The following is a 7,344-nucleotide window of genomic DNA, read 5'->3' as shown; positions in this document are numbered from 1 at the left end:
GACAGGGTAACAACAAGTTCCATCTTTTAACATCTTTTGGTATGACGCGACTGGGGATCGAACCCCGGACCTTGAGCTCTCTGGACGGACGCTCTACCACTAGACCACGAATAAAATCGAATGGTTTTAGCTTAACTTATGGTGTAGTCCAAAGTGACCGCTACACTTGTGGCGTACGTGGTTCAAAATGAGTGATCCTGAGTAGCTTAGTGTATGGAATCTGCATTCAGACAAGATAAAAGTGACTACACATAGCATCAGAATCTAGCCGCAGAAAAAGGCATCAGTATATTTGAAACATTTTTGAAACACAGTAAAACAAATCGAAACGGTCACTTTAGACTACAGTCTAAGTTAAGCTAAGACCATTCAAATTTTTTCAAAGATTAAAGATGTAGATTGATATGACATTTTGATTGCAACAAAACCAGAGTTTGAAGATATGATACCAATCTCACCAAGGTTCGGTGTTCGACACTTTTGATCCTGCATTTTCTCCGCTAATGTTAATATATGTTTACCATATTTCCATGGAAACAATATTTCGCCTGATTTTAATCACACATTTCGAGATACGTTTTTGACAACTAAAGCACGTTACGTTTAATACAAACATACACACACAAAGTTCCTTACTTCGTGGGGACCCGGGGAAGAATGTGTTCCCAGCACCCCATTGCTGGTCGTAAAAGGCGACCGAATCCCCGTGTCCTGCGTCCCTGTGTCGGCGGACGGGGGTCTGGTGGTTGAGGACACTGGTCCAGGAATAGTGCTTCTTTGCCCAATACACCACTTCACAATACACCAAGAATATCAGTCGGCTCGTCATGCGTGTATGTACAAAATCTGACTTTTGATTTGAATTTTTACCTGTTAATTAGTTAATCTGCTTGAGTATACCATTCCAGTATCCTTGGTGCTGCCAGTTGGAGATCCACTGGCTTACAGCATTGTCTTTGTGATAATCCGCGGTGGGTGGAGAGCTGGGATGGTGAACTATTTACAACTTCGCAATACCACCCCCCCCCCCCCCCCCCACACACACACACACACACACACCCCACCCCCTCCCTAACCCCCACACACCATCCCCACCCCCCACCCCAAAAACAACCCAAAAACAAAGCAAACAAACAAACAACAACAACAAAAACGTGCCTTAGATGATTCTAACATGCTACTCATGGTACTTCAAAGAATTGTTCAAATAGTTGGTCTCGGTTTTTAGTACTTTCCGGCATCACATCTTCAAACTATGGTTTTGTTGAACTCAAATTGTCATGTTGATATACATCTTCACTGTTTAAATAAATGCAATGGTCATAATTTTCATTAACTTAATAAACTAAATACCACAAATTTGATTTATTCGTAAGCGTACACCTTTCAGAGAGAAACACAAACTCCTCTACATCACAGTCATCTTTCTGTGTTTGGAGCTTCCAAGCGTGCCGTCTGCAAATGAGTACTTCCGGTCTACAACCCGGAGAGAAAACAAATGAATAAATCCACGGATTTCATCAAGAATTTTGTCATGTTATGGTAACTGATTTGGGGTATTTTGTATTTATTACTCCCTATTCATGTGTAACCTCTGTTTTGTTGTACAAACGGTTTGCTGTTCTTGATAAACTAGTCGAAAAGCAGTGTTTTTTTAACTCGTGTTGAAAGATGGCCTTGATCCTAGATCTAGATGAAAATATTGAAAGCACGAGTCCATTCCCAGTGTATCATTGTCAAGAGCCTGCTTGGAATTTGAATTGCTTAGTCGTGTAGGAGTACTTACTCGTGATCAGTGCCTTTTTAAAAGGGAAGCTTAAAAGGATGAAACAAAGGATAATAAAAAAACTATTACACATGTGTCTACTCAACACTGCTCAAGGACATATAGATCTAAATATATATATTGTATATACGTCTTTGGTCCATGTTGGTCTACTGTAGGAAACACGTGTAAGAATTGATGTATTACACTAAATACACAGGACCCTGAATCGGGATAGTAATATGAAACACCGGACCCAAAAATATAAATAAATAAGGTACGTTGCACGCCACCTTGGCCGAAGTTGAAATTACCTATTTCAGGTCATTTTATTGAAATATTGGCTTAGTCATGGCTGTCAGTCACGGTTTAAATGACAAGGCTTTTAATCAACTATATATCATTGCTACATGAACAACTAACGGTAGTCGGACATGAATTTAGGGCAAGTTATCTTCCTCTTCAAGATAAAAAATAAGGACAAATAAGAACTGATTTCAATTAGAGATAACACTGTAGCTGATATTGATCAATGAGGGGATACTGTTACCTCTATTAAGTTGGGAGGCTGCCCTAGTATAAGTGTTATCCTTATGAGAATCAGTTAACATGGTTAGAACAATGATACATAATGGAGTTGAACCTGTGAACATTATCTCATGGCTATTGTATTGTCATTTATTCTGCATGGTGAAGTTGGATTTGTTTGTGATCATTGTAATACTATTATCTAATAAGAAATGTTTTGCCTTTGCACTGTGAAGTGTAACCATGGAAACCATGATGACAGAAGTTATTTTCTTTCCCTGCTGGTGCAGTTTGGATTGATTCATTCTATGAATGGTGGCACTTACTACAAAACTACTTTGTAAGATTACTATGTTATTTATCCATGAAGCCATTTTCAGGACATGGTTACATGAGCTTACAGGCCATTGCATTTCGACCATGTGACCACTGGCAGAGGCTGGATGATTAGCAACACAGGTGTAAAAGGATAAATCACAGTGGTCATGATGCTTTAAAAAACACCCCTATCTTTTGCAATGGAATCTTCAAACAGTCATAGTTCAACAGAATCAAAATACAATAATATTCCTACAGAAAGACTTCGGGGTAGGTGTACCCTTGTGATGTTGACAGTGGGGACATGGAGCAATTGCAGGAAAGACATTTTGAGATGACCATGCATTCATGTGTGGCAAATGGCTTGAACAATCAACTTCAACAAGCCAAGTTTAAAAGTCCTTATGCAGTTAAGCATCACTATGATCACACTAATATCTTTCTGAGCCTCCATGCGTTATGATCAAGTGCGACACAACACTCACCTGGGAATTGTGGTTTCACTTGAAGAGGACAAAAATCTCTTGAGTTCAATGTGACCCTTTTCAACATGTCAGTCTGACCGCTGCTGATAAAAAGGGCATTCTCCTTAAGTTTGATTTGGACCTCTGGTTCAAGAATTGAAGAAAGTCAAGTAACCATGGAATCAAGGACTTATTTTGAGATTGATGAGAAACCAAGATCAGAGATATGGAAAGCTAAAAACTGCAATGCCAACATAAATGAAAGGTTCAACATTGAAACTAGTCTGCTGCCCCTAGACTCATGAAAGATTTAAAAGACAAGTCCTTTTCCTCAACTATATGTCAATGTTACATGAAAACAACTACGGGTAGTCGGAAATGAATTTTCGACAAGTTGTCTTCCTCTTTGAGATGAAAAAAAAGGACAATCAAGAAACTGATTAGGATTAAAGTTTATAAAAATTCTTTTGACAAAAAACGCTATTGACAAAGAATGCCTAAGGTGACAAACTTCCACCATTGTGTTGTTTTATCGGTCATGAATAGTGTTTAGCAGACCAGTCACTTAGCTTAGATGCCTTGATGCTAAAGGAGGCTGAGAAGGTAACCTTCTGTACTTCTGCATATGAGACGGCACAAACAACACAAGCCATCCCAAAGGTTCATTAGAACAACTTGGAAAGAGATTCAGTCTTAAAAGAAGTAGTAGCAGCCACCGAAACATGAACATGCTTGTATGGTTAATGGGACTTCTTTTACAGCTTTACCACATTTGGTCAAGACCGTCTCTTTGTTTTTATTTCATCTCATGAGAATACTGGAACTGAAATAATCTCAACTTTAGCCATTGGAAATTGAACTTTGAAGTTGTAAGCTGTAAATACTGGTGTTTCTGCTTCTCCTGAGGAAGACATGTGAATATTACTGACTGCAGCGAGAAAAATTAATTACAAAATGTGCAGATAGAGATTGCAGATTGCAGCGCATTGCAGTATTTGAAGATTTGCCAGCAATGCTGTCCTCAATCAACTAAGCAAGTCCAGACGGACATCCAGGAATGTGAAGAGGGCTTCCCTGGTCAGCATCTGAGACGTCTCCTAAGACAACAGTGTGAGGCTTCAGAATCGGAAACAACACTTTTGACATTTCTTGGTTTGATAATCCTATGAACTCATGGAAAGTTCAAAACGATTGAGGAAACACCAGTCAGCTTTTTCTCTCTTGTTTGCATTTCATCAATGATGTGTTTTTGCACAATTATGAGAGTCAGCGTAAAGGGATTTTTTTGAGTCAGAAACTGCTCATCAGGGCCATCAAATGTAATATGAACAGTCCCAGCTGAAACACAACATATTTCCCATGTTACCTGGTAGTATGGTTTGATAGTGTCGGAACGGATTTTTGTTTCCCTTACTGCTGAAATACTGCTTTTATTTGAAACACTGATGGAATTCCTCAACAGAAGCGGAAAATCTTTCAGAAGAGAAGAAAACATTTAGGTGTTTGGAAAGGCTCTATTGGAATGATTATAAGGAGGATGGACTGCTGAGAGGAGTGTTTATTTGTGTACCCGGTCTGTATCATGCATAAACGAACAGAGAATTGATAAAAATACATAGCAGATGGATGATTTGGAAACGAAGGAATTGGGGAACTTGGCTTGGCGGAAACTGAGGACATTGGATGTTTAAAAAATATCCTGAACCCAGACTCCTCCAGCTTGGATTGATTCAGATCAAGACCCTGATGATGCTTGTCAGATCAGGCACCTTGTCTTCTTCAGAGTTCTCTGTGCCGTCTTGTATATTAACATGGTGCGCATGGTAACTGTGTGCAAAGTTGGAGCGAAGATGGAACTGAAGCCAGTGATAACAGTTGTATACTACCATGATAATAACATTAACAAAAACTGCCTGAAGATGAAGATTGAAGAAGAAAAGAAAGCAACATTTGTGATATTCCCATACTAGCATATATTATAGAAGTAAATATCATCATGTTCTGGAAAAACAACTTCCCATTGCCAACCTCAAGACTGACTGTACAACCTCATGACTCACTGCCTTCCTAAGGTGCAATCTCATTAGAATCATCTTAGTTCTTGCTAATGGGATGTCCTCAGATCTTTTGTTTAGCGGCCGTGAGAACTTAGATCTGATTATTATGAGATTGTCCTAAGGTGCAAATGTACAAATACCATTGTCATCTCTGTTGTTCTGATATATATCACTTAAAAAAGTTGAACACCCAATTCTTTCATATTACTGTACATCATGGTACATCATCATGACAGATCAGGTACAGTGATATGAAAGAATAATGCATTCTTTTACTTCTTTTGATTAGTATAGGTATCAAATGAATCCTCGACATTGTTCTAAAATGTTTTGAATGAGTACTATAGTCTACAAGCTGCATTGAAAGAGTGGTGGCTGTCTGACCTTGAATGAATAAATGTTTTCCACCTCATAAAAAGATTGTACATTTAATGACTTTCACAACCCATGTTTTGACCTTTGCTAAACGTGAACTACAGCCAAAAGCATTTTTCAATGTTCTTTTGAAATAGTATATTATTACAAAACATTTTTTGTTTGTTAAATGTGTGCATCTTATACTTATTTACCCAGTTTCTTAGCTCACTTTACATCATCAAAGTCAGCTGATGTGTTTCCCCCGAAAATGAAAACTAACGAACATAACAAGGTCATATTCTCATAACAATTTTATAGAAATCAAAATGGCCACTGCTGCTGCACATTTGAGTGAAGAATACAGTCTTCATGTTAACTTCTTTTGCTAAAACAGTGGCTATATAGCTTTCAATCATTTGGAGGAATCTATTAATAATCTTCTTTACAATCAAGTAAGGTTAGTTTAGTAGAAAATGAAAAATGGCAGCAAGGAACACAGTCTGACAATGGGTGTGGGGAATCTGTTGAATATCCAAGTTTGTATACTGTTGTTGAAGTGGCTCACTGTTAAGTCAAAGTTTTCCTACTGTAGGAGTTTCAGAAACAATAAATAGACGGCAAAAGTTAGTAGCCAGTTTCCATTTGTCATGTTCAACTGCTTTAACCTTGACTGAAGCATAAGACGGTATTGAGGTTACAACGTGTCTCCACACTATTGCTTGTTGTAAGGGGTGATGAGATTGAACTGGTTGTCAGACTCAGTCACTTGGTGGATTCTCCATCGGCAGATTTTATGTCAGATTCGGCATGAGAGGTCTTGTGTTCATGTATTCTGGTGGCTCTGGGGTGTAAAGTGTCTCCTATATCTTTCGCTGCACACATCCCCTGAGTTTGGGGCTTGGGATCAGCATCTTTCTGCTGGGTTTCCTGGGTGTTCCGAACGTATTTCTGTACTAGATGTTTGTGATAGACTTTGAAGGTGTGTCTAAGGTGCTGTCATGAGAACATGGATGTGTGTTAGGTATTCTAGTCATGTTACCATGGTTACCTGCATTGTGTTCCATCGTGTCTGATGTCATTGTTCTTCTGACACTACTTTACGGCTAGACTTTCTCTTGCCCTGCAGTTTTCATAGTGTGAAGACTGAACTAGGTAAGGTTCCTAGAACCATTTGGAAGCCATAGCATTGATATATTTATGAATTGAAGGCCACATCACTGAGCATGTGTAGTGCTGTAAGTATTGTCATGATTAAAGGTATATATAACATAGAAACAAAGAAATCATTGCTTTTAATCCCTTCTACTTGATGAAAAACACCAAATACGTGATACACACAGAAATACATGATACACGCAGAAATACATGATACATGATACACACAGAAATACATGATACACACAGAAATACATGATACACACAGAAATACATGATACACACAGAAATACATGATACATGATACACACAGAAATACATGATACACACAGAAATACATGATACATGATACACACAGAAATACATGATACACACAGAAATACGTGATACACACAGAAATACATGATGCACGCAGAAATACATGATGCACACAGAAATACATGATGCACGCAGAAATACATGATGCACACAGAAATACATGATACACACAGAAATACATGATGCACACAGAAATACATGATACACACAGAAATACATGACACAAATAGAAATACATGATGCACGCAGAAATACATGATACACATAGAAATACATGACACACAGAAATACATGACACACAGAGAAATACAATATGCACACAGAAATACATGATACACACAGAAATACATGATACACACAGAAATACATGACACAAATAGAA

The 7,344-nt window shown here is 38.2% G+C and overlaps 1 protein-coding gene across 1 annotated transcript in view; it reads left to right on the top strand.

Moving 5' to 3' along the window:
- Nucleotides 1-1,492: 1,492 nt before the first annotated feature.
- The window catches only part of LOC139446064 (uncharacterized), a 50,802-nt gene continuing 44,950 nt past the window's right edge, over nt 1,493-7,344 (top strand). The window contains exon 1 of the mRNA XM_071227336.1: nt 1,493-1,542. The gene's annotated coding sequence lies outside the window, so the exon portion shown is untranslated. The remainder of the gene's footprint in view (nt 1,543-7,344) is intronic.

The sequence above is a fragment of the Haliotis cracherodii genome, unplaced genomic scaffold, assembly GCF_022045235.1.
Source record: "Haliotis cracherodii isolate W230 unplaced genomic scaffold, xgHalCrac1.p SCAF_6, whole genome shotgun sequence".
NCBI classification, from domain to species: Eukaryota; Metazoa; Mollusca; class Gastropoda; order Lepetellida; family Haliotidae; genus Haliotis; species Haliotis cracherodii.
Note: the sequence above shows the minus strand (reverse complement) of the source record. Positions and strands in the feature narration are given on the sequence as shown.